This window comes from Accipiter gentilis, chromosome 15 (assembly GCF_929443795.1).
Source record: "Accipiter gentilis chromosome 15, bAccGen1.1, whole genome shotgun sequence".
Classification (NCBI taxonomy): Eukaryota; Metazoa; Chordata; class Aves; order Accipitriformes; family Accipitridae; genus Astur; species Astur gentilis.
This window is the reverse complement of record NC_064894.1, coordinates 19,425,000-19,451,177: the sequence shown is the minus strand read 5'-3', so window position 1 is coordinate 19,451,177 and position 26,178 is coordinate 19,425,000.

Genomic DNA, 26,178 nt, shown 5'->3' with positions numbered 1-26,178 from the left:
AACTAAAAAAACGCAGTCAGCACAGGGAACAGATAGTTTATTTTCTATTGTTTGAAATGTTGACCATGGGGATAAGAAAGTAGAGCAATGTTAGGGGAAGCAGTACATGCAATAATGGAGGAATACAAGGCACCACACATGATTTTGCTTACCTTGCAAAAGTCCTGCTATTGGTTAGAGCATAGTGGACGTGACTGATGGATTACGGTAATTTGCCATGTGCACAGAGCCCATGAACCAATAGAAGGGATGGCTATGGCATGTGCAGCGTGCCTGGCCAGTGGGCGCATGTGCCATAGGCTCCTTCTGTTGCAATCGAGGCGTGTTTCGGCACTCATTGGCCACGAGTGTCAACACCCGTTCCTCCAGAAATGTATAAAATACCGGGGTTTTCCAAAGAGCAGTGGCCTGGTGTATGGCAAGGTCAACGTTGCCTCCGTGGCAACATCCACGTAAAGGGGGCACCTACCGAATGCTGGACTGGGCTCACAGCGGGAGATGGCAAAAGAATGTACGGAATGTACAGATGGTTCATCTTCTTCTTCATAGTCCTTGGGTCGGTATGTTAATAGTTTTTCTTAAAATACCCTTAACGTAACGCATGTGTGTAGTTAATAAAATGTTTGCTTTTTCCCTTATAGTCAGTGTGTGTGCATTTACCTTCTTGGGAATCCTGAAAACCACCCTAAAACAATCTGAAATTGTTAATTCCCCTTACAGTCACTGCAGAGAAAGTCATGGTTACAATTCTGATAATGAATGTATCATCAGGCCTTCATTTAATGATGAGGTAAACCACTTTTTAGAAGTACTTCTAGAAGGAATTGAGAGGAAATCTAGACAATTAAATCTAGGGGTTGGACTGGACCTTTAAAGGTCCCTTCCAACCCAAACTATTCTATGATTCTATCAACTTCTAGTCATATGCCTCCCACCCTAAATGATAAAAATGTTTTTGTGATTCTGAGATGTGTTGCCTGTTACCCGAGGAGATCAGCCATGTCTTTTATATATATCTGCCTCATTGTTCCCGTTTGTACATTATCATGAAAATTGTGATTCTGAAACTGAAAGCATTGATAAAGGAAACACTTGCTGATGACAGAGAGCGGGAGCATCTAGTGCGTTCATGTTTGTGCTGAAAGACCAATGTTCTCATGGCAAAGCTGGGCTTTTTTTTTTTTTTTTTTTTTCCCAATGTTATCTCCTCATATTCAAAAATCCATTACTTCAAGTGAAAAAAAGAAGTAATTTTTATTTTAGGAATTTTACTGGTATTTTTCTAAACATGTAACAGCATTTAGCTGTTACTGCCTCTTTTGGCAGTATTTGACACTGGAATTGTCCATAACTCAATTCACAGCAGGGCTTGCTTGTACACTCATAGTTTGGTTTGACTTGTTTGCCTCTATACGGAGTAAGCTACATCCGTCTAATTCAGTTTACGCTTTAGCAGATCTCAGAAAGCTTTTGTAGGTCTTCTGTATTTTTAACACTTAGATTCTACCCTTAGGATGGATTTCTCATCAGTGTGCTGTCGTTTCCTTGGATAGGTAAATGACAGCCAAGTCTAATTTACACTTCCTTTTGATCCTCACACTGCTGTCTCTTATCCCAGGTAATGACCTCTATTACATATAATTTTGGATGCCACATACCTTAATGAAGTTAAAATTGTTTGCATCTCTAGGTTAGCTATGGTATATTAGCATTTGCAGTGTCTTCCAATGAATGTTGTCCACATTTTTCTGGCAGATGAAGCTGATTTTTTTCATACTCTACTCGTATGAACTGCAGTCTTGTCACAGGCACCTTTGAAGTCTCATATTGATTTTAAGGCGCTTAATAAATTACAAAGTCCAATACCTGAAATGTCTTTTAACATTTCTTCCTGACCTTCCATTGTCTTATGTTTCCAGCCATTTAGGCAGAGCTGTAGCTGATGATTATATGTCACACTGGCAGTCCTTTTGAAAAGTTCTTTTTTTTTTTTTTTACTTTATCTGGGTGGCAGAAACAGCAGCTTTAAAGGGATTTATGTTCCATTGAAATTCAATCATGTTTTGAGTGACAACGGCAGCCAAAACTCAGGCATATTATTTCCAATTTGGTGCTTTCTTTCTTGTTTCTTATTGTAACTCTCAGTATCCTGTTTCTGAGAGCTACCCTGGATATCTCAATATCCAGCAGCGTAGACCTTAGAAATAGAATTCATCCCACCTAACAGTAGATATGCATGCATAATTTTATCTTTTTACTAATTCAATATGAAATTGTTTCACACAAGTTATTATTAATACGTGGTGTTTGTAGATATCATTTCTTGGTGAAATTTTAAAGCCAGAGCTTTTGAAATGGAATAAAGACAGCTGCTGTAATACTGTACTTAGTTAATCAATTAGTATGCTTATAGTAAGGCATCCTAATTAAAATTACTACAATTTTCCTTCTTGCTGCATTGTGCGGAAAATTCACAACAGTTAATAAATAGGCAAAGATCTGGGTACAGCTCTAGGAACATAGATTAGGATGCACAAACAACCCAGAGAATACTATACTATGCAGGGACACTCACTAGCTTTTCCTCTCTGTCTCTGTGAAGCTTGTGTCTGCTGCACACTAAGTTATCTTTGCAGTGCAGGAAGGTTGATCACGCATGCATGTACACAGGTAGGTCTGCCCTATGGCCTAAAAAGGGACTGGGACAGTCAAAGGAGTGCAAAGGAGTCGGAAACTCTTTTGTATCTCTTCAGAGCAAGGAGGTACAAAATTTCAGCTCGTCACACTAGCATAAGTATTGTTTTAAAAACGAAGGGATATGATAATTTAAAAGAAAACACAATGTCCGTGTGCAGCCAGAAGCCATAGTTGTGTGGTAGCTTCATTAAAAGCCCCACCATCTATTACATCCCTGAGGGTGTTCGTAGATGCGACTCCCAACACTGGGAAACCTGAGACATGCCTGAGTTTGCACAGGCACAGAAATGTAACTGCCTGATTAAATTTAACTTATTTTTTTAAAGTGTTCTCAGAACCAAATGGATTGTACCAACCATTCTTGGAATTGTGAAATTGTATGCAGATGCAGCCATTCTGCCCATAGTCCTCTTCTAGCTCTGCTTCTTAAAGATAATTTTCTTTCTGTAATACAGGAGAGATTTCCTATACTACAGATTATGTTTTTCTTTCTCATTTTTTTCAGTTATGATAGAAATCATTGCAATGAGAGCAGAAAATTTCTCTTGCACAGGTGTTTACTTCTCGGTATTTCTTAGTCTGAGATGTGTCATTTATGAATCACAGAAAATTACTTCTGTTTGTCACCTCAAGTGTTCCATCTAGCTATCCATATTTTTCACTGGTTGTGATCACTCTAAAATAGAATGCCTCTATTAATACACTCTTTCTTTTATAATACCTCTGTGTAGTCAGATAGTGTCACCACGTGGAAGGCTAACAAAAGGAAAGAATAAAAGTAAAGTTTCCCAAAACACTTTGAAAAAAATTTCATTTTCAGAATTAAAGTAGGTGACATAAGTTTACATTTTCTTGCAGGGAAGTGGTGTTTAGAGTCTTAAGGCACCTTTGAAAATCTTACTTCTAGTGATCTGAGAAGATAAGCAGGAAGTGTATGTGAAGAACTGAATCCAGCCCTCCCCCCTTTAGGTGGTTTAAACTTAAATGAGAATTTTTGGCTGAATATATAATGATGAAGTCTGACATTAGCTCTTGATTTCCTCATTATTTATATATCACATACAATTGCTGGGTCACATTGCCTTCCACTTCTACACAGAAGTGAAAGACTAATTTACACATTTTTCCTGTCATTTCTGTATTTTTATATTTTACATTAAAATTCAGGTGGTCTTTTTTACTAATATTTTATGGTCCATATTTTTCCCTTCTGGAGTTACACTTCTTTTAGATTAAGTTGTTTATGATTACTTCCCCCCACCCCATCTCTAAGTAGTCATTACTTCTTGCTGTTTGCCTTTGCTGCTTCTTGAGTAAAATCCAATCCCTGCTGTGCAGGTCAACAGTTTTCCTGAGAGACAGAAACTGCTGATTATCTTTCCCACATTAATCTCAATCATATACTGATTGCGCTCTTACCTCTCTGATTGCTCCGGTCCATCCTGCATTTCTACCTGAAAACTCCAATGACCCTCAGGCCTGATCTGCTAGTTAAAAGCATTAGTGGCAGGAGAGGATCTCTAGATCTTAATGTTCATTATTCTTTCTAGAAACAGTGTCAGAACCTTTATACGATTAACACGTGGGCAAACTTCCTATTACTTGGGGTTAATTGCTACTGGAAAAGCAATGTCTGATTTCCTTTTAAAGCTATTGATAGCAATCTTCACCCACTTGCTAATAAAATCTCTACCTTATGTCTCAGAGGCATGCAGTGGCTAATCAACATTTTTATTATTGAGTAGTTAATTAAAAGAGTGATTTCTCAATAAAAAATTTCAAACCTGTTTTGCTTACTTTTTTTGCCTTTGTTGCTGAATTATGCAAATCCACCTTCAATCACCACATCTGTCCATCATCCAAAGCTCACAATGTCTTTGGTGACCTCAACTTCTACAATAAATGCCCTGCAGGCAGTTTGATAAGTAGGACTTTACACAGTAAAATCACATGGTTAATTATCATCCTCACTGAAATAGCATTGTTTTTCCTTGCAAAATCAAGCTTTAGTAGTCCAGACAATACAAAACTACATAAGACATTCCAGTCCCACTACGGAGAGCATTTTTAAATAAAGTCATCTACTGACACAGTTTACATATCCTCCTCTATGAGGGATAGTATGTTAATTTTCCTGTCCTCCAGGAGAAAATGTGAATGAAATAATTCAGAGCCCATTCCAAATTTCCTGTTGCACATCTGATTTAATGTTAAGTAGTATGCAAAGGAGCATAGTGTCTATGTAATATTTTGGATGTTAACTAAATTAAAAATAGGAACAGTTCTACAGTACAGGTTCCTGTTAGGAATATCTGTTCTTTCACTTGCCACTATTGCTGCAAGGGCAGGCAGGAGAAGGTGTAGCCTTAGAGACGGAATATTGGCAATTTCCACACACCATTCCAGGGTGCAGAATTCAGGCAGATTCCATATAGTGTACATCGGACTACAGAAAGAGAAGTATCAATGGCTTTTTGTTGCTGCAGCCCTCATTTTTTCTCCAACATATGGGGCCAGCTGCCACAAACTGCGCCATCAGCTTCTTCAGTGTGAGCCCATCAACTGTGTGCAGGATGAGTTTGTGTTCTGTGGGGCAGCACATCAGAACATTCTGCAGAGATTTCTAATATGCAGAGTGCAATATGCAGTGTTTTCTTTCCCCTCTTCTCTTTTTTTTTTTCCCCCTAATTTTCCTGTCAGGACACTTTACCATACAAATTACAGAAAATATCCTAGAGACACTTTTGGTCTGAGAAATATACTATTTCCCATCTTAAGACTATCACATCTTCTTGATGTTTCAGTATACTTGTCCACACTATCCATCATGAAAAAGGAGAAAGATGAGCACTTCTTATCATTCCAAGACAAGAGGGAGTTAAAAGAAGTGAATTTGGAAGCTATGCAGTCTTTGGCTTGTTCCTGTAGAATCTGAAAATTTGTGCGCATATCATTCGATTTCCAGTAAGGACTCTTCTAAGCCTTGCTTTTGGGTACAAGACAACAACCTTCCGTTTGTGTTCCCATTTCATGTTAATAATTAACACAGTAACTGTCATCAAAAGGCCAGTAGGCATCGATCAGTTGATCTCCCAAAGTGATTAGCAACATGAAATTTGCTAATAGGATTTGCCTGGAACATCACTGAAAAGCTCCACCTGTGTAACAATTTAACGTGGAAGGTCTGTCATATCTGAAGCGTGACTGCTTAGTTCTCAAGGTGAGTAATACTGATACTGCAACTTTACACAAATGGTACTTAGAACTATTCTTGCAGTGAACGAAGATTGTCCTTCATTACCCTAGCACAAGCTGGCAATGCTAAATTCTTCCATATGAAAAATTTAATGACAATACTTAGGCAAACTGCTTTCAATAGGGTTATGAAGAATTGCTAATTTTGTTATGAAAATGTTTGAAGCGATACTACGATTAAGTAAACTGGATTTCAAGAAAGAGAACCTTTGCTTCATTTGCTCCATTATTATTATTTCTATTTCTCCTTCAAGTGGAAATGTGGGGGAAAAAAAAAAAAGACCATGTGTATTTGTTTCCATGTGTGTGAAAGAAAGAAAGAAAGAGGAGAAGAATTTGGCTGAGGGAGGATTTACTGGAAAGAAAGTGACAAAGTTTGTCTTTTTGCACAGATACATTTCATAAGATGTTTTTCATGATGAATGAAGCTAAAAGAAATGTAACTGTCTTGTACAGCTTCTCCACGCGTTTCTTGTAATAGCATTTAGGTTGTGATTGGAACTGTTGGTAAGGTGGCTGTAAGATGGAATGTGATAAAGAAATCATATTTTCCTAACAGTTCATACGCTGTCAAGAAATTCTTTCTTAAAATCTATGATTACAACTATAATTTTTAACTGAAAGTGTTGAAATGGTTCTCCACCAAAGAGAATACTGAAACTGTAAAATTTACATAACAATAGTCTTATTTGCATATTTATTAGTCTCATTTAATTTGCTGCAAACAAAATGTTCTAATCTGGTTTCAGGATAATTTCTAACCTTCTATTGTTCTTCATTAAGTGTGCACACATATGCACACACAGACACAAACATACTGGCCTTTGTCTACATTTCCTAGAATGTGTTTGCTTTTTCTCAAAATGTATTCTCAATTCCAAGAAAGAGATTTATTGTGGGAAATCCCAAGAAAGAAAAAGAAAATAGTGATAACTTCCAGTTTTTTGTTTGATAGTTCCGCACTTTTTCTCGTTGTTATTGTTGATTTGCGAGGTCTTCTCTGGGGTATTTATATTGCTCTGTATGGTGTCTGAGCTAACAATTACAGATGCAAAAGTTACCAGTTGCAGTTTTTGAAGACACTCTTTTAGTGGTGATTAGCCATCCCTGCATTTAATGGTGTAATATTTGAGCTATAAAAAGACTACCTTCAATAAATAATTTAATTGAAAAATTTTGAGTTTTTTCTATACATTATTATTTTTAGTATTAAAAATTATACTAAAAAACCCCCGAGCATATTTGGGAAAATACTCCCTTAACATAAGAATTCCTTGTAAAATATTGAAATGTCACTGTGTGTAGTACTAATCTAAACACTAGGATGGAATCAGGAAGTAAAGACCATTCTCTTATTGACATTTCTATGTGTTATATCTCCATTACTGTTGTTATCAGATAGGGGAAGAGACATTCAGTAGTAACAGGCAATAGCTATGATAGAATAAGAAAGTACAGATGGAAAGCTTCATACTAACACAAAGGGAGTGCAAGAGATCTGACTGACCATTCCCATTAAGCACTAGAACAGTAACTCCAAATGGAAAATATTTCAGTTTTGGAATATCTCTATTTAGAAGTAGAGTGTGGTTTGTTGGCGGGGGGAGGGGGGTGGTGTAGGAAGGGAGAATTATTTTTTTTTTCCCAAACTAGAAAGTAGTCACAGAACTTCTTTTTAGTTATAAGTGCATGGATTTTGAAAGTAAACTCCCTGTTTGCCTTCACAGAAGGCTAAGCTTGATATCTTGGGCACAGCGCTTTGCTAGTACAGCAGCCCTCCTTTTTATTCTGTGTTCATCCTGGACACCTTTGCACTACTGTTCGGTGTTGTGGCATGAGGTGTCCTATCCTCCTCTGTGCAGTGTGGAAGGTAGGAGGAATTCAACTTGGAATGGGGTCAGCATATCAAGCGAGGAGCTCTGTAACCACCCCCACCACTGACAGGAGCCTGTTCCTGTGGTCAGGCACATCTCCCCTCCCCTAGGGTGGCACTCTGAATTGTTTGCTGAATACAAGAGAGCTGAGCAACATGCTTTCCCAGAAAGGCGTCTCTCCTTTAGCATCTAAAAGTACGTTTGTATGGTCTTTAGCAGGCAGCTGTGAGCAGATCTAATTACCTAATGCAAAGTGTCATGATAACTGTGAGTACAAAGCCTATAGGGAGAAGCTGGTTTGCAAATAGCAATTTTGAAGCATGAGTGGACCAGGATCAGCATCCAAAAAGCTTTATTGCTAATTGGACTCAGCCCCCACTTCTCTATTACTTCTACATTTGTACAAAAGTTCTCATGGACAAACTGAGAGTATAAAGGCATCTTTATAGAGTGTCTAAGTTAATCGAATACGAAGAGCATAACTGTATGGTAAAGTCCAATTGTCCCACTTAACACTGAAGGATTCCTAAGACACTTTGCATAGAAACATATTCCGCACTGAAATAATCCTGCTTGGCAAGAACTGGCCCTTTAGGGAAAGGATAGAACCTTGGAAACGGAGACAGACAGACATTTCGTTGTTTGAATGACCTTATTACCTTGGGAGAGCTAAATACCAATCAAAAGGAGTTGAAATATGAAGAAAAATATAAAATTAAGAGGGAAATGTTATTTAAAGCCCTTAAGGAGCAAGGTATGAATTAATACATTTCATCAGAAATATGTAAATGTATTCTGAATATTCTTCTAGAAAAAACCCCACACACATTTTTGAAAAGAAAATTCTTCTCCTATAAATTAATTGTAAGTGTTCAGTAACTAAATTAATGTCATGACAAGGGCTTCAGGTGTCAGGATTTCCTGCAAAGGAAATTATTTTAGCCTCAACCCAGAAATCAGAGGTTATGATGGGAGACTGTGCAAGCTTGATGATTAAAAGAGGATATACCAATAAAACTGTTTCTGAACCCTAATGTAATTTTTCTAATGAAATGACAAAGCTATCCTTCCTTTAGAAAGTGTTTCTGACAAAGTTCCATATTTGAGGTTAATGACATGTCTATCTGGTTGGAGTCTTTGAAAAAATGAAAAGCTGTCTGAGGACATCATGTATTAAAAAAGGAAACAGGAAATAAAACACTTCTAAATACCTGCTACCATGTTGGCAGAACTGCTAAATAATAACATGTAAATGAAAGGAACCCTCTCTGCATAGTTATATCCTGTCCATGCCAAGCTCCACTGTAGTCAGTGGAAGACTTACCTCCAATTTCAATTTCAGAAGACATTGGAAAAATCAAGAGAAATTTTGCTTTCAGTGCAATTATAAGATGGTGGTAGGTATGCAGCGTAGAGCATTCAAATATAGAAGAGAACCACTATAGGAACGTCAATCTGCCATTTAGATGGCAAGTAGCATGTGTTTCTACTTATATTTTTGGAAGACCTTCATGTTGAGACTACAGAGAAAAAAAGTTTCTAAAATTCAGGGAAATTAATCACATCTTCACTGCAATCTCTTTCCTGCAAGGAAATGCCCTAATACCTGTAAGGAAGCAAGGTGATAAAGCATGCTGTTAATGGTCCTTATAAGAATTGGTTCCTACCAGCTAATGAAAATGTTGTTGGTACCAATGACTGTAACTACTGCTGCCTGCTTTCATGAAGATACTTATGAAAGGAAGGGCAGTCTTATGGGACATCACCATAATCTTTTTTCCACCCAGTGCTTACTCGGTGCAACAAAATAAGTAATTAACATTTCTAGGAAACTCTAGTCTCTTGATCTGTAGAGGAGTTTCACAGAAACAAGTGCTTTTAACATTACTGGCCGCAAAAGGTGACTTTTTGTAAATAGGTTAAGGAATAGTTAGTGTACAAAAGATTTTCCCAGACAGTTTGAGACTGTTTCTCCAAAGACTGTGAGAAACATAGATTTGAACTTTAGTAACTCACAGCACAGAAGCATGGGGAAAATGGAAAGAAGGGGAAAAAAATTTTGTGAGTGGCCTCTGAAAGATTAGTCTCCATGTTATAAATGCTATTCTGTTGTTCTGTCATGCACACTGTTAAAGGAAATATTAATCTTAAACCACCATTTGGGTGTAAGATTGTCAGGCAGTATTGTTCTTTCCTCTATTCTTATCTAGTAAGTCTGGGTCTGCTAAATGTCAAATCTTACTGATTACAGTAGGTATTTATATGCCAATATCCAAATCACTGGAATAATTTCCTTTTTCCTTGCCTGTCAAAGACATTTGGATAGTGGAAATACATAATCTGAAACTGTTTTCATGGCATTTGTATGTCATACTCTCTAAAATCCTGCAGAAGAGCTATGTCCACCTGTGGCCCAGTTTCCCCACTCCCAGTGTTTGTCATACTATATCAGCTGTTCTAATTATGCTATTGCCTCTGCCTACAAACATTGGCTCATGTATCCCCAAACCATCATGATTTCCATGCTACTCCTACCATTCTTTGGTTATATATATGTAGTGGCTTTAAACAAAATATCAATCTTCTTTCTCCACTTCAGCTCCAAAAAACGCAAATTAAAAAAAAAAAAAAAAAAAAAAAAAAAGTTATGGAAACCTTATGATACAGTTGCTACCTTGGATAGAATGAGGTCTGTCTGATATGTTAATATGCTCTGTATTTCCAAGGTTATATTCAAATCTAGCCCATTCTTTCTTATTTTAAGAATGTTCTACATGTCAGTTTTCCCTTACATATCCAGGTTCTGCCAATTTGTCAGACTTGCTTTATCTGCAGGTTGTCTGTTACGTCAGCCTACAAAATAAAAAGTATACAATACTGTTTTATATATAGTAATGCAGTAATGCATTTTAAAAATATACTGGCTGTACAATAAAATAATTGTATGTGGCCAAGATAGCTTTCAGCTGGTATTGAAAACAGAAAATGCCAATGTTTTTATTATATTTCTGTTGAAGATGTGATGTGTGCATATAAGTCACATTCTGTTTCTTAAATCTTTTGACCATAAGTCAGTTCTTCTTATCTTTTATGAGTGAATATATATGGGAATTTTAATCAGGCAGAGTGAAATTGAAGCACTGTGAAGTTATAGCCTGAGAATTCCTCCAGTTCCTGCCTAATCCCCACAACAAGAGGGGCCACACAGGTTCCTGGGGACTTGATCACAGGCATGTCTTTTTACAGGAAGCTTCAAACCATTATAAGAATATCAGACTTCTGTTGGCTAGCTTGCGGTCATAATGAGACTGAGGGTTGCAACTACATTGAAGATTTCAATGTAGAACACTGCAAAAATCAGTCTAAATAAGAAAAACAGCCTTCATTTTTGTAAATTTAGAAGAATACAGGGAAAATAGAAGCACAAATGTTGCACTTCTCTTTGCATTCCTAGTGCAGGGAACAATAAAATTGTGTACTTTGAAAATGCAGTGTTACTGCAAATACATGGTGTTTAGCTAATTGTAGATGCCTTTTGAGGTGGTGTAATTTCCCAAATCAATATCCAATTATATATTTTTACTCATACTAATGACAAGTTCAAGAGAGCTAGAAGATTTTTTTCAGTAAGAAGTGAAGTGGGAGAGTGACATTAAAATATGGTTGTTTGCCAGTGGGTAGCTTACTTTCAATCCCAGCTGGAGGGAACAGTGAAATAATGCAATTCCAAGTGCCTTTTTTCTGGGTTTTCTATTTCTCTTTGCTGTCTGTCCTTAGCTGGACGTCTGGTAATGCAAATTCAGTTATTACTTCCTATACTTGCATCATTAAAAAGAGGATGTTCAGTGATTAAAAACGGTTGAAGCAGACAGTAGATGAGGGGTGAAAAGTAATTGGACTAGGGTATTGATTAATGCAGACCTTTATATTACTATGGAAAATAGCATTTGTTTTTGATCACCCACAGACAAAAATTTCAGCTTATTTCTTCCTCTCTCCTATTTTTCTTACTGCTTGTGTACCTTAGAAGTTTTATTGTTTGTTAAAAAACACACTTAATTTTTCATTTCTTTGATGTGAGTATTCATGAGGCAAAGAATGTGTTAATATAATTGTTATCTTGTTTTAGATAAAGATGGATCTGCAACTATTAATTCTCTGTAAGGAATATAATAGCTATTGTAGCTTGTTGCTCATGATGCTTCTGAGAAAAATGTACAAGGGTATTGAGATTTTGTGAGAAAATATGCTGCAGTATGGTGTGGTTATGCTTTCTGGTTTTATTTATAAGGGTTCCAATCAATATACTTTGTTTTGCGTACATTCCTTATAAAATCCCATGGAATCTGGAATGCACAGATAAAGCTGCAGCTACTCTTGGGAAGAAAAAACTAGACAGTGATTTAGCAATCGAACCTATAGTTAGTCATATACCTTTTAAAACTGATGATTTCCAAACAGTTTGAGAACCTCAAGCTTTGGTAAAGGTAGTATAAATTACTTTGGCTTAGTTTCCCTTGACATACATAAGCAGAATTTTTATACACAGTTTTGTCACTTAACCATTTTAAATTATTAAGGGTTCAAAAACCAAATAGGATTAAAGTGAAACCTTACATTCAGTAAACAATATGTCAGATTATTTTTCACTGCACACTAGTGAAGATACACATGCTTATAGTTAGGGCAGATGGGGATCTGGCATGGGCAAAACAAGATTTTTTTTTGGAAAACGAGAACAATAGTACATAAATATTATAAAAACTGGCAACACAATAAATTGGTGTTAATTTCCATGAATGTATCACATAGTCCCTTTAGAAGACCAAATGACTAGTCATTATTTTGGTAGAGACACTGATTACTTAGTTTCTTTCTGTTTCCTGTGCAATCACATAAGCATTGTGACAATAACAATGAAATCTGCAGACAAAGGCTGCAGAATTTGCTAGTTAACGAGCTTATCAGTAGACATTCTGCAGGTGACACGAAGGTCTTCTTTAGCAGAGTTGCATGCAGTGATTTTGAACTTAGCCAAAACGAACACTTTCAAAGAACGGTATTTGCTAACTAGTAGGCTGGAGGGCAAGGACGCGTGTGAGTGTTAGGGTCTTGTTACCTACGGCGTCAAATCTGTAGTCTGTCTCTTGCAACGGTGCCAAGCAGTGCATAGGGGATAGCATGGGACAAGGACCACTTCTAGTGAACAAACCAAGTGGGGCCACACTGATTTAGAGCTAAGGAAGTTTAACTTTACTGGGACAAACTATGCTGTGCCAGCTGTCTGCTGTGACGGAGAAAGCTCCCTCGTCTATTTTATACACTAGCATAGCTGTAACTTTAGAGTCCAGCCTTTAATAATTATTGTAAAATGATGTCATCTGGCAGAATTTGAGAGAAAAAAAAAAAAAAAGATCTGTCATTTGGCAGAGGTAATAAAGCTAAATCCCAAATAGAGGAACCACCAAAGGGCTTACCCTGATTTTGGATTTTCACTATCTGCAGTGGAATAACCTGTATAAGCAAATTTCAAAAGTGTGATGAACAAGAAACATACACCAAAAAACTGCTGTGCTGACTTGCTCTGGTAGTTACTTTTCAGCAGTAACCCAATCTTCAAAAGAATGCCTTCAGAAGAGGCACCTAAGGAAATCATATCACAGAAATACTAACTTTTCAAGTCCTTTGAATTTGTGAAGTGAGAAGACAGTGGCTGCTTTGTGCTTATCTACACTGGATTTTGCCAGAAGACATGAGTTTATCCTGTCCCTCCCCGAGGTTTTCACTGAGAAACCTGAATGCAAACCAGCTTAAAGCCCCAAATTTTTGTATCCACATCAAGCTAATACTCATAATTTCTCAGAAGGGCTTTAATAGTGCAGAATCAGTATAACACTAGCCATAGCTATGCAGTTTCCAGCCTAAAGCTGGCTCTGATTCAACAGTACTGGTGTGCAGGCAGTTTTCTCTTGCATCTGTTTGCAGAATACAGCCTGCTGATGTATCCATATAATAGCATTTACAATAGCAGTTGAAAGTAAAGCTTTGAATTGTTAAGGACATCATCCATTTTATGCTGTCTACAAATAAAAACATTATTCTTACCAAGTAAAAAGAAGTACAAACTTCATCACCAGAATGTAAATGAAATGGATTTTTAATGAGTGAAGAAGGTTTTTTTAATGCAAGCTGAACTCCACAGCTACTTGTTCCAAGATCTTTTAAGAGATGAGTTTATGAATCTGTTGATTTTTTTTTCCTGAATAAAATTTTCGGGACATAATTGATACTCCATCATTTTGAAGCATCATTTTTTCTGGAAGGTCTTGCTTTTGGTTTGAGTCTGTAACAATGAATCCTCCTGCTAGATGCAAAAATATTGTCATTTCTAGACTAGAGTATCAAATCTCAGGAATCTTAATCAGACCCAGGTCAAAACATGATAACTGTGAGACTGTGCCTGTATGTGAAAAACCTTTAAAACTGGTTTTTTTTTGGTCTGTGGGTTTAGGAAATGAGTCCATTTTTCTTGCCTTGGTTTGGTTTGCCTTGACTTTCAGGCAGAGTTGGAAAATAAATCAGTAGGGTAAAAAATATTGGGTTTGGTTTGGTTTGGTTTTAAATTACAAGAAATAAATACTTTCTGTTTGTTAATATAGATTAAAAAAAAAAAAAAAAAAAAAAAAAAAAAAGAAAGAAAGAATGAAGCAGGGGAAACAATCAAAACAGTTAATTACAAAACTTCCTGACTTGAAGAAGCCTTGCATTCTGATATGTCTATTCTAAAATTTGGGATTATAGTAGAAGAATAGTTTGGGTAAAATTTGACAAGTCCCCAAAGTACTGGTACTTAAACTGTATGGGTTCTAGCATGATCACTCATGGAGACACGATAGAAGTTTCATTTATAATTTATCTTAAAGGAGGATCTCAGTCTTAAGATTACTTAAATGGCTCAATAAGTCTAGGCACTAGTCTGTCTGTTCCTGTAGTTTCACATTTTCACATCACCAACGTGTGATACTCTGTCTACCACTACAGTGTTTTTAATTTTCTCTCTTTTAGGATTTGTTGACTACATGGTATAGTTTAAAATGTGTATTTTACTTTTGCAGAATTCTATCTGTGCTGGACACTCACCACCATATTCTGCTCCCTTTTATATACTTTCTGAAGAATACTCTCCTGTAATTAAAAAAAATAAATTTTCTGCCTGCGTGCCCTTTTAGGTTTTAATTATAAGTATGCACCTTTTGCACACTTATGTTGTTACTAAAATCTTGAGTAAATGTCCCAAATTGATGAAGAAAACTAATAGAAAATGTATTGTGAATGTTTTAATCACTATGGAAGATTTTAGGGGTTTTCAAAAAAACCATTAAATTTCCAGCCTCTACAGTAAACAGACAAACAAGCGAGAAGAATAACTGTGAACTTCTGGTGCAATAATGTTAAATACTGGCCATTGGGATTTTCAGCTTGTTTAATAACTTTATAGAATAGGTATGTCTCTCATCTTCAGCAGAGCTGTAGAAATATATCATCTCTCATTACAATTCCGTTGCAACTTTCCCTCAGTTGAACATCAGAGCTTTTCAGTCTTTTGGACTGAATTGTTTGTGTTGTTAGACAGAGCTCAAAAACATTGGCTCATGTTTGTTTGACAGACTATCACTTACAGGGCAACGAAAGAAGGCGTCTTTCTGTCAGCATAATCTGCCCACGGTTCTTCACTTTCATTATGTTCTGCTGCATGCTGATTGTCACCATGGTGTTGCCTTAACCAGGGAATGAACTGTAGGGATGAATTGGGGGGGGGGGGGGGGAGCTCACTATCTCTCTACTCACATACCTCTGTTTTATTACCAGTATGTTGTAAATCATCATGCACCCGATGACATTAAGTCAGGGACAGCAACCAATGAAGAGAAAGCCAGACCTCTTAGAATACCTCTGCCGGCTTTGCCTGCTCAGCTTGTTCTGCCCTATTCACAACATGCAGCAAATCTGAGCTTGGAGTGTAGCACAAAGTAAATTTTTTCCCCCTACTCAATTATAAATGCTCAGTTAATGAATACTTAATGCTATGATTAACACTGTGATGATTCACGTCACATTTTTTATTTGTCCTTTTCATCCTGAAGGATCCCAAAATGCTCACCATATCGCTGATTACACAAAGACTACAGAAAGGTTTCTTAATCCAACAAGGGGAAAAAAAATGACTGCTTTAACAGCATAGCATATCTCATTGTTATTAATGATAATAATCATTCCTGGCACTAGCTGTAAGTTGCACTCTTTTTATGAGGCTCTCAGAAAGCAATTTATAATCAGGTATTGTAAGTCTTCACACACAGCAGTTTCACAATACAGATAAGCTTATAACTTATATCTACAGTAAAGGAAAGCAGAGGCACGCACATTAACCGAGTTACCCAAGTCAACAATGCAGTTATAATTGGAGATCTGAGGAGCTTTGAAAGAGTTCACATATTCTCACCTCAATGTCCTATTTTAGCTGTTATGACATATTTCTGAACTAAATGTCAAGATAAGATGTGAAAGAATATAAGGAAGAAAATCCAATTCCATCCTATTTGGATAATTAGTTTCTTCTAGAATGAAAAAGCTCTGCCTTGGTTCTCAAACATGAATACTAAAAAAAGAAAGGAACGGAGGCATGATAAGAAATTTCCAGAAATTCTGGAAAGATAACAGTTTATTTTCAGACTTACGGAGTACAGGCTTGCTATGTTTGCAGTACAACAGTTTAGTCATTAGGACAAATCTGATGCATGTGGCACACACCAGGGTCCTCACAGGATGAAGACATCAATCCAGGAATAATGAGCAGTTGAGTTGCCTGAGATGTGGACTTGGGAGCAGTTAGCTGACACTCTCTGTGTGGAGGTGGAAATATCCATATGCTATATAACAACCAATATTAGACCATCTGCGGACGAGATAGAAAGTCTTAGTTCTAGCTTTTGTGTAGCCTGCAATGATCCATATCTGGTCCCTCCACCCCCCCACCCCATCAGCTCCTTAACCCTTCGACTACAGACTGCTTTTGATGTCCGGGGGTGGGAATCGCGGTAGAGAGGCACTTTTCATTCCCTGCCCTCTCCCTGTCAGACCACCACAAAGGCAAAAGAACACGAGTCTTTGGACTAGTAAGATGGACCTTGGGGAGCCTGGCGTTACAGCCTGAGTGAATGAGAGCAAAGAAATGCTGGGATCTGCCCTCATTCTTCTCTTTGTGTGAGCTTTCCTGTCCAGCAACTTTCTTTCCTCTAGATTATTACTCTGCCTCTTTCTAGTTTCCCTTGCAATTCTTGTATTCTTGGCTCCATAGTGGCTGAGTTTCTACCAGCCAGATAGGGAGAAGACACTGCTTCCTCCAGGCAGGACGTGTAACGTCAGAATGTCAGCTTTTATACTTGCTTCAGGTTGCATGTTGGGCATCTACTATTAACTGTTTCATCTCCTGCTCTAGGATCTTTGGGTTGGCTGTCACCATGTTGGGATATCAAAATCTGTCTCTGCCAGAAGAAATCTTATAACTTAGGGGAGCATGTTTCCACATGTTATAAATCATCCAGGTCCACTTGTCTCTCCATCTAGGTGAATATTTAAACTGTACCTCCTCCTCTTTCTCTTCTCCCTCCCACCTTTTTTGATTGCCTTTGCTGATCATGTAGTTTCAAATGCAACAAGTATTCTCTGCGAGAGCTGGATTTAGCAAACAGAAATAGATGCATCCAGCAACCAGCTATCTTATCTTCTGCCATACGTCATAATCATTCCAAAGAAGATATTAATCTCACAAGAGTTTAGTTATAAAATTGCTTTAGTTGCTTCTGCAGATAGACTTTTTTTCACTCCACTGCAGAGTCTTTGTACAGCCCCATTCATTTATCTGTCAATTCTGAAGACAAAAACCCCTGAAAGATCACTCATATAATTAACATAACTATATAATTGAAGAATCAGCCTGTCCTTCTCTCCTCTCAGAGTTTTGTGATTTTAAAACAAACATTGTGAATGTTTTCATGTAACTTGTTTTGAATATTTATCCTAATTTTAGAAGGTACCAATCTTTCTGTGAGGATTGTGTCATATTTTATTATAAGTACTAGACACAAAGAGCCTATTACTCTGACAGCAGTAAAGATATTCTTAATTTCTTTAGCATCCTTCCCATTCTGCAGCCTGGGATCAGACACAGAATGCGAGCCTTTCTGAAACAGGCATAAAGTAAACAGCTTGTTAAATAGGTCATCTTTATTTAATATTCATTAATGCTTTATTTTTTCATGGCTTTGTAACTTAATTATATTTATTTATAGAAATTTCCCATTGCAAGGCAATTTGGCAACAGCATAGCTCCTACAAAAGAGGTATGTTTAAATATTTACGTACTTAACATACAAAATTTATGTGAAAAAACCCTTGAGACAGTTTTTATGTAACTGGCCATAACTGAAAAACAGTAATGTCCTTACCTTCTGTTCTCTTCCTGTTAAGAAAAATAAAGTCACCATAAACTACACATTAAGCATTGAGACTGATCAGTATGGCCAAAGAATCAGATATGTGAATGAAGGTTGCATGTAATAGTTGTCAGTGCATTCATTTGGTTGTGCCTGGGGATCTGAGAGATTTTCAGTGAGGTCATATTCTGTGCAGCTTGCCATGAAGAGACGCCTTAGCCACCTGTCCTTGTGAGAGACTATTGATTACCAAAGAACCCTACAACACCCCAAATCCTTCACTATTAGTACCTGATCTCAGGATATATGAGAGAAATGGAAGTTTGAAAAATAAATTTGGGTCTGAGTAGAAAAGCCTTATAGTCTCTTAGCTGTTAAATTGGTTTCTATCAAGCACAAACAGGCAACTATCTTTTATACGACATCAGAAGGATTGAGGCATCACGTAGGAATATGGTAACCTTTTCTTTTTGTTGTTTAAATGGAATGATAATTCATTCATTATATTTCACGAATATGTTAACAAATTTTTAACAACCGCCCAAATCCTTTTAGTAATGACATGTTTAAATCGCCTGGGTATAAAAACCTATTACAGCTAGATGTCATTCTCTTAGTGAAAGGTCACAGGTCATCCCCAGGGTACTGCCTGCCCTTATAAATGCATTAGTAGCTATAAGTTATACTGCTACCCTGATACCCTGCCATGAATTTTCTTATGAATATTTAGTAGGTATAGTACAACCCTATTGTGAAAGAAGGAAAGTAAATGACAACATGAAGATAAGTCAGAGGTGTATCAGACTTAAAACACCTATATGCATTTTTCTTCTCAGTTATGAAGAAATTCCTTCAGTTGTGTAGTGGGACATTCTTCAAACCTGCTGGGCAGAATAATGCAAATTAGAGTACAGCCAGTGGTGATCACTATTGCACTGCAAATACACTTGATTTTCAAGAATGTAAAACTATGTGGGCTTGTGTTCTGGTTTCATCTGGGATAGAGATAATTTTCTTTCTGGGAGCTGGTACAATGCTATGTTTTGAGTTCAGTATGAGAAGAACGTTGATAACACACTGATGCTTTCAGTTGTTGTTAAGTAGTGTTTAGACTAAGCCAAGGATTTTTCAGCTTCTCCTGCCCAGCCAGCAAGAAGACTGGAGGGGCACAAGAAGTTGGGAGGGGACACAGCCAGAGCAGCTGGCCCAAACTGGCCAAAGGGGTATTCCTTACCATGTAACTTCATGCCCAGTATATAAACTGGGGGGAGTTGGTCTGTGGGGGTGCATCACTGCTCGGGAACTAACCGGGCATCAGTCGGAGAGTGGTGAGCGATTGCAGTGTGCATCACTTGTTTTGTACATTCCAGTTCTTTTATTATTATTATTATTATTATTATGTTATTATTATTGTCATTTTATTATTGTTGTTATTATTATCATTTTTATTTTCTTCCTTTCTGTTCTATTAAACTGTCTTTATCTCAGCCCACGAGTTTTACTTCCCCTCCACCAATTCTCTCCCCCATCCCACTGGGTGGAAAGGAAGTGAGTGAGCGGCTGCGTGGTGCTTAGTTGCTGGCTGGGGTTAAACCACGACAGCTTGATCATCTCTTAAATCCTGCCTTCTTTACAGTGGCTCCATAATACAAAAAAATGGAATGCAGACTGGGCTGATGCTTTGCCCATCCTGCCTGTGGCACCTGAGCTGAAATGCTGCCTGACTGTTCAGGGACTGACTAGGAGAAGAGGACTTCAAGTGTCCGGTCAAAAATATTTCCTTTAAAATCGCAGAAAAATAGTCAGGTCTGATGTATAGGAAGAGCACCAAAAGGCATGTGGCTAGATGCTGCTTAGCACTTTCCTTAAAGCTTTTTTTATTGAGACTAGAATAGTTGACATCTCTGACTACACTTTTTTCTATATCTGACGGCTAGAAGGAAAAACCCCCACCCACATCTGTTAACAGTAATGTTTTTTGTTACTTATTTAACAATTTTCTTCTTTTTTGAAAAGAAATACTTTTTAAAATTGGGGGGTTTTATGTGAGTAAAAACACACACTCAACTTTTTGAAAAGTCAACATTAGGATACACTGACGTTCTATGCAAGCTATAGTGTTAGAAATTAATGTTTTCTCTGTGTGATACTGGTTCGTCTAAGTACATCCGCAAGAGCAGTCCACTGCGGGGGAGTGAGAGTGAATTCTTTATTTGCACAGAGTCATTTGTAGATTGGTAAAGAAGAAACAGGTTAATGGGGTAGAAGAAGGAAAGAGTGAGGAGAGAATGTTTATCTTAAGAAATGGAGAAGATGCTTGAGGAGATTATAAACGAGCAGTACTGGTGCATATTGCAGGTCCACAAGCTTGCCCATGTACTTGCTGCAGTGTGCTGTCATAAAGCATGCACATATACTGCCTCCTGGATTGTCCTTTCTTACAAGAAGCGGGCTTACTGCCTGTGTCGATTTTAATTATGTGGGGAGAAGATGAGCCGGTGCATAGATCCAGTCTAGAAGAAGGTGCTCTCTGATCTTGTTCATAGTCTGAAAATCACCATGAAGCACACAGTTCTGTATGCAGATATCTTAGTGAGCTTCGAGAGTTTGCCAGCTTGAGGTTAAGCCTTTGATGTGTTTGTGTATGGAGACCCTCTAGAGCTTATAGGCAAACTGAGGTGCCGGTGATGGTCTGTATTGTCTGGCCAGGAGTATAAAACCTCTGTGTGCGGCATAGATCACAATGCAGATTGGTGTGGGCTTGTCACCGATGTTCCTGTCCGGTAGTGGTCTGGCACAAGCCTGAAAAATTATTCTCGTTGCAGCCAGTCTCAGCCTCCATGAAGTGACTTGCTAATCCTAGGAGCCTGCGTTATACCAGTATAGCAGTTCTTCCCGTGCACATAATCACAGACTCCTAGGAAAAATCTTTTATGGAGGTATGGACAGCCTTTCAGCTCCACACAGAACTCTGTTCAGATTACATGTGTGTAGATTCTTTCTGCCAATGCCTCTGATGCCTTCTGTTTGCAGACAGAGTATACAAATAGCGATTAATCAATCACTTTTCACATTAGTGTTTTGATCATCCCACACTGCAGTTTTTAACCTGTAAATGACAGTTCACTTGCAGGAAGGGTAGTGTGGCTCCAGAAGCAGTCCCAATCTCATAAATAGTGGAATGAGAAAATTGTGTGGTGTTGCTGAAGACCCAAGACAATTACTGGTACGGAGAACTGGACCTTATCCTCCTTAAATGAAATTTCTATATGTTTGTAGAATTCTGTTCCAGAAAACTGAAGAGGTTGAGCATTTTCTCTGAAAGATGGTTATGCACACAACGTGCGTGAGCCAGGGCAAAGGCCTACAGCATGGCTGTACCTGGTTTTCACTGTTTGCCTTGAGGAAATCCAACCCTAACTCAAGCATGGCTACCAAGAGCAATACGGGCGTAACACAGCAGCATAAACTGGTTTCAGATTTACTTTTGTGCAGCACAGTTGCGTGGCTTATTGTTGAACTGGGCTTATATGTATCTTTTGACTGTGCGATTGATCTGCTGTAGGTGTGTGGTAACCTGCGGTAGGTGACTCTGCTTGAGCATGGGGGTTGTATCAGATGCCCTCCAGAGGTCCCTTCCGACCTCAGGCATTCTATGATTCTGTGATTAACATGTATTAACAGCAAGTTGTTTTCCTGTATAGAATGAACTATCCATGACCCTAGAACAAAAATGTAGCATACAGGAATGCAGAGAGGGGTGGTAGTAGAGGACTTGACAGTTGATACCCAAAGCCCAGAGCCTTTACACAAGCTCACTAGTTGTCAGTTGCTAGTGCTTAAAGGTATGCAACCTTGGGAGCTGGGTAAAATTCATTTATGTAAAACCAAAGAGAGCAAAGCAGAGAAGCCTGGATGTACTGCTGGGTCAGGATGACTGGAAAGGAAAGCAATGGTCTGGGCCAGCCTATGGGGTGATTCTTGTAACCCAGGGTATAAAACCTACAATTATTTTAATTCAGAGCAGTGTGGATACTCATTGCTGAAACTGGTTGCTAAGTTTGTGTATGCAAGTGCTCTGTTATTACCTGTATATATGCTATGTTGCTTCCGCTACTTTGGGTAAGTTATTAGGGAAGGGTATGGCACTAAATGTACATGCATAAATGTGAGTGTGTATGTATTATTCTTTTGAATTGTTTGGGAGTAAATTAAAAAGAAATAGTAAATTGCGAAAAGCATTGTATGTATTGTGATTTCCTTTCTCTCCTCCCCCTCCATTTCTGCTCAACCATTTTTTTTTTGGCAACAATAATCAGTAAATATATAAAACATGCAAGGAAAGAAAAAAGAGTAAAGCTGCTAAATGGAATTCCCCTAAGACCGTTCTCTGAGAGAAGATTTGGCAGAAACAAAAGAAGTTTTTACTTTTGTGCCTGTGGAAAAAAATACTGTTTTCTTTTATACTGCTTTCCAAGCCCTCCAGTTTTGGTTGGACTCATGGAAATAGCCCTAACTGACAGATGTTCCTATTGAAGTTGTAATAAATCCTTAAAAAACATGACTAAAACAGAAGCAGCACCATTCAGTGTCCTTTGATGTATTTGTTAGACACCCCCATAGAAATTTAAATCAAATACAGCCTCTACCACCAAACCAGTAAGTTGTGAAAGAGACTTCATTCTTTTCCAGAACCAGAAGCAATTATCCACAGCTCAAAGCATTTTAGAAAGCATAATGAGGGTATGATATTAACCAGTCAATTGGACTAATCTGAATGACCGTCAGTACTCCAAGCAAGAGAGGCTTTACTATAGTTACAGTTATTACACTGCTGCAGTTACAAGGTTACTTAGAAAGCTGAACTCAATCTATCAGCATATTAGAGACTGAAATGCCAAATCATCAAACTGGAAGCCTTAATATACCATTTAGAAATGGTGAGATGAGGAAGAGGCCTGTGTGAAAACTTAGAGGGTATAGGATCTCCTTGACATAATTCTTCTCCATATTCTGAACAAGTCATTCATCTGAAGGATGTATTGGAAACTCCCCTGCTTTTTCATCTTTCTGGAAGTTTTCTTCAGCTTGCAACTTCCAAGAGACACTTCTTGCATTGTAAGTTCTCATTTAAATGACCTCACTGAAAAGAATATATTTCATTATTATGGATTTTTTTTTTTTTTTTTTTTTTTTAATTTAGCTAATAAGAAAAGTGAAAAGAGCTAACATAAGTGGTGATACTGCATTACAGGATCTGGAGCCAATAGTAATCAGGCAAAACAACAGGTTATTATTTCATGACTGGTGAAGATGACCAGATTTTTTTCTCTCAAAAAATGCCAGAGAGTATGCTTTTCATGTAAGAAGAAGCTTCAAATATGCTTTATAGCAAGGCCATAAATGGACAAGCCTACTGCATGCTACAGTGTGGAGCATGTTACAGCATCTGGAGGTTAGACGTAAGGTGTACCAAGACCATAAAAGAAATAGATTCTGTGCTTAAAACTGAGAGTTGGAATGATGGAGAATTTAGAGTGGGTCTTTGGGTCAAATGAGCTTAATAAATGAACTCCCAAGGTCAGTGACAAAAAGTCCTTATGAAAAGGCAAGGTACACAGAGAAGGAAAATTTGTTCTGATCCAAACATAAGGGACTGCAAGAAACACTAGACAGAAAGATCTAGTAGTGAGGAAAACGCTAGCGTGAAACGCTCTTTTCATTGTCTGGAGTAAACTAACATTTCTCATTGCCATACTCATAGAAGTTGAGGAAGCCACACTTCAAGTATAAAAGTATAATGGAATCAAAGTCCTTGGCTAGAAGGAGCTATTTTCCTTCCAATTCAACAAAACCAAACTGAAAAATAACCTGAAAGAAAAGTTCTGCATCAAGATACAACAGGACAAAAATGAGTATGTGACGTAGCAGAGAAAGGTATTTCTTTGTTTGGATTCTTCTTATACAAGCAGAGGTCTGCTTTCACCAGACAACCAAATCTATCAACTAAATAAATGCAAACCTGATGCAGGCATGACCTGATTTTGACTTTGCAACTAGGCTTAGAGGTTGGTTGGCTTTAGGAGCTGCTATTGGATAAGCTTCCTTGTCTTCCTTCCAGAAATCATTGATTTTAATCTCAACCAAGATGCTAGAAACACTGACACAGATACCAAATGGTAATAAAGAATGAATGTATAGCCAATAAACCTAGTCTCTAGTGGATATTCAGGTGCAGCAGCCTAGGATTATTTCTATACAATATTTTGCAGGCGGATGTGAATGTACTCTAGCTGTACTCCAAGCCAATTTGTTGCAAACCAACTCCGACCCCAAAGTTATATTGCAGCAGTTATGTGACATGCCATTCAAATTGATAAATCCAGACCAGATTACTAAAAGTACCATTTGCCTCATGTACAATGTACTGTACATCAGTTTATTGTGCCACTTTAATGAGAAGGGTACCTCAGTCTCTTTTATGACAGTTCATTAGTACAAGACAGTTAAATAAGAGGGTATTCTGACTGTGAGACTTACTTTGGTTATCTCCTCAAATAATTCAGAATTTCCTTAAAAACCTGACTCCTCTGTTCAGTGTTCATCTCTTCTAACTCTGCTTTAAAACCATGAGTCTCTCTGACTCTCCTGTTTTGTCATCATCCCTGCTCTCTCTTCTGCTCCAACAGCTTCCACTCCTGCTCCTCTCCTGTTCTGTTGCTTCTGGGCTTAGCAGTTCCTTCCCTCACTTTAGGCTATAACCTCTAGCTCAGATTGCTTTCACAGAATACACAAGATGAACATCCATCAGTCCAGCACCAAGAGGAAAAAAATGGAGGAATCTGTGTAACTGTGGAAGTCTTTTACATTTGGTACAAATACATAGAGAATAAATCTTGTATACATTTTATATACTTCTTTTTAATTTTATATAGTCATAGAAAATTTTATCTATTTATAGATATTTAAATACTGATACATTTTTAGGTTGGGTTTGGTGTTTGTTTTTTCATGGCAATAGATATTCTCAGTATTTTTGATGGGCTATCTTCCACTAACAGATGGTTCAGGTGTACCAAATTCTGTCCAAGTAGGATACTTTTTAAGAACTACAACAGTAATACAAACATGAAAAGAATTCTCTGGCTTCATTAATGTTTTATTTGAGAACAATAATTCCAATTTGCATATTTAAACAGGTCTACAACATTGTAAAATATTATTTCTACCTCTAATAATCATTTAAAAGCATGTTTTTAGTTACCCAGTGTCAGAAGAGGATTCTTTGTCCTCACTGGAGAAAAGGCATCCATTTAATTCTTGATTCATTTGTGAAGAATTCACATGATTTTATAGCCTTACAGTTCACAGAAAGTTTTCTTTTTTTAAAAGGTTTAGTACAATGTTCATTTTCATTCAGCTGTTCTACAATGAAGTGTTTCTTACTAGAATGTTTACAGTTGGTGCATAGATAAATCATAAACAGGAATTCTAATTCTTTGCTAGTTATTCATATGAGTTCCATTACAGCCACACTGCAGGCAGTGATGCACTTCAAGGATTGTGCTGACGCTGATGTTATAAAGCAGAAGAACAAAGTTTAAATGGTCTGTAAATGTCAGCAGAATCCTGATAGTAAATTATGACCTTGCTATTGACTCCTGAGTACCTTTAGCTACATTTTATGCATTTCACATAATGAAAATCTAATGCTCTTCAGATGACACAAACAAAAGGGTAGCACAACTGACCAAATTCATGAACCAAAAGAGAACATCAGATATTTATCAGGAGTTCTGTGAAGTTATTTATAGAAGTTAAAGTCATCTTTAGGAAAGCAATAATATCCAGAGAGT